The following is a 3395-nucleotide window of genomic DNA, read 5'->3' on the forward strand; positions in this document are numbered from 1 at the left end:
ATACGATACTCTTACAGTCTCACTGTACTACACATACGATACTCTTACAGTCTTACTGTACTACACATACGATACTCTTACAATCTCACTGTACTACACATACGATACTCTTACTGTCTCAATGTACTACACATACGATACTCTTACTGTCTCACTGTACTACACATACGATCCTCTTACAGTCTCACTGTACTACACATACGATACTCTCACTGTCTTACTGTACTACACATACGATACTCTTACAATCTCACTGTACTCTGTCTCACTGTACTACACATACGATACTCTTACAATCTCACTGTACTACACATACGATCCTCTTACTGTCTTACTGTACTACACATACGATACTCTTACTGTCTTACTGTACTACACATACGATACTCTTACTGTCTTACTGTACTACACATACGTTACTCTTACAGTCTCACTGTACTACACATACGATACTCTCACTGTCTCACTGTACTACACATACGATACTGTTACAGTCTCACTGTACTACACATACGATACTGTTACAGTCTCACTGTACTACACATCCGATACTCTTACAGTCTCACTGTACTACATATACGATACTCTTACAGTCTCAATGTACCACATATGCGATACTCTTACAGTCTCACTGTACTACACATACGCTACTCTTACTGTCTCACTGTACTACACATACGATCCTCTTACAGTCTCACTGTACTACACATACGATACTCTCACTGTCTTACTGTACTACACATACGATACTCTTACTGTCTTACTGTACTACACATACGATACTCTTACAGTCTCAATGTACCACATATGCGATACTCTTACAGTCTCACTGTACTACACATACGCTACTCTTACTGTCTCACTGTACTACACATACGATCCTCTTACTGTCTTACTGTACTACACATACGATACTCTTACAATCTCACTGTACTACAGATACGATACTCTTACTGTCTCACTGTACTACACATACGATCCTCTTACTGTCTTACTGTACTACACATACGATACTCTTACTGTCTTACTGTACTACACATACGATACTCTTACTGTCTTACTGTACTACACATACGATACTCTTACAATCTCACTGTACTCTGTCTCACTGTACTACACATACGATACTCTTACTGTCTCACTGTACTACACATACGATACTCTTACAGTCTCAATGTACCACATATACGATAAAGTGTTTTGAATGTCACGACTGCTTCTCGATTGATAGAACAGAACTAAATATCTACTGTAACAGTATGCAGCCGAAGATGTGAGATATCTATTTAGCCGATGATTTTAGAAGATGTCTCCATATTGAATATCTATTTAGCCGATGATTTTAGACGATGTCCAAGTATGTTCAACTGTCAAGCCTTTCTACACCTAGACACGTAACACCTAGACAGGTAACTTGATCTGTTTCCATCGGGCTGGTGTTTGGATGTTATACTAGGATGCTATTCTAGACTCCACAGAAGACGTATGTATACCTATGCCTGTAAGGAAGGAAAACCGTTTGCCTATTATGAATGCGTGGTGACTAATTTATTGAAAGTCCGCCGTAAATAGGAAAAATGACATTATATTAATTTGTAATACTTGTTATTTCTCAACATATTCAGGTTGGTGAGTATGAATTTATCACATACCTGTTGAATCTTGTTATGGTAATGCAAGCAATTTTCAGACCATGAAATACAACGTTCTGTATTGCACATGTGCAATACGGAATGTTGTATTTACCTACTAGCCGGAACTACTTTTTATGGGAATCCCCTTGTCATGGCGAACTAAAAAGTTCCCGGTATTTGCAAAAAATATCAAAGTTTATAAAATCGGTGTATCGATCTCTACCAAAATCGAAGGTATGTGATAAAAGCAAGACCACACACTTGTGTTTTTCTAACGAATCAGAAAGCACTCATTTATTTCGCGGACGTATATATTCACTCGTGCGCTCCGCGCACTCATGAATATATTCGTTCGAGCAATAAATGAGTGCTTTCTGATTCGTTAGACCGCGCACGAGGGAATATATACGTCCGCGCAATAAATGAGTGCTTTCTGATTCGTTAGAAAAACACAAGTGTGTGGTGTTGCATATGTATTACATGTACAGCCAGTAAGTTTCCACCGTATATACGAACATTGCATCATATTAGCATTTGTTTCGTGTATAAGATGATATACATTTCTGTAAGGTTTGATTGTTACGGAATAGGTTAGTAGACTTTTAGACTAATTTTTGATAAGGGTAAAGATTTTAAGTTTAAATAACACGAATAAAACTAACCCTACATTTAAGATTCATACTAGTCTTAGAACACATATATGACATTTTCTTCAGTTTGATAACTATGGATTGTAGAAAGGTTATATGTCACAACCAATTGTGTGTTTCCGTGGTTTCGATGACGTTTGCCTTGCAGCAAAATCATGTTATCGACTGGGATAACTCCAAAATACTGGACAGAGAGAGCAACATGTTCAAGCGGTAGATAACAGAAACCATCTCGATACGCCGCGGTGGGCCAGTCCTGAACCGAGATGAGGGGATCATAGACTCTCGCACCACTATGACCAGGTATTTAACAAAGCGTAGCCGGATCGAATTGTCGGAATGATTCATTATTTCGTACATGAATAACAACTAAGTGTACATACGCTTATAGCGTATCCGAATTAACTTAGATTATATATTGCCAACCCGTACATATATTACACCTTTAAATTTGGATACATACGCTTATAGCGTATCGGAATTAACTTAGATTATATATTGCCAAACCGTACATATATTACACCTTTGTGTGCAGACGCTTATAGCGTATCCGAGTTAACTGAGATTACATATTGCCAACTCGTACATATATTACACCTTTGTGTACATACGCTTCACTGGTCATTTGTCTGATGAAGATGACAGAGTATGTACCGTACTAGTGATCGAAACGTCACACAAAACCTTCGTACATCATGGCATACCAGTTAATTAGTCCCTGAATCGCCCTACATGTGATTGCCTGGCAGAATGTTTGGCTCCTTCGTTCTCCAGTACTATACAATTCAGCCCATGTACCCAATATACAAGGGAGAATTAGATAACATATCCATTAACCAATAGATAACATATCCATTAACCAATTAGATAACATATCCATTAACCAATTAGATAACATATCCATTAACCAATTAGATAACATATCCATTAACCAATTATATAACATATCCGTTAACCAATTAGAGAAGATTTTAATACTTTGTGATATTCAATTGGTGCAATTAAGCAACCAATCGGATACAAAAATGCTCTTTCTTTCTTTCTTTCTTTCTTTCTTTTTTAAATTGGTCAAAAATCAATAAGACAAAATCAATAATGTTTTTATCTTGAT

The sequence above is a fragment of the Mizuhopecten yessoensis genome, unplaced genomic scaffold, assembly GCF_002113885.1.
Source record: "Mizuhopecten yessoensis strain PY_sf001 unplaced genomic scaffold, ASM211388v2 scaffold523, whole genome shotgun sequence".
Taxonomy (NCBI): Eukaryota; Metazoa; Mollusca; class Bivalvia; order Pectinida; family Pectinidae; genus Mizuhopecten; species Mizuhopecten yessoensis.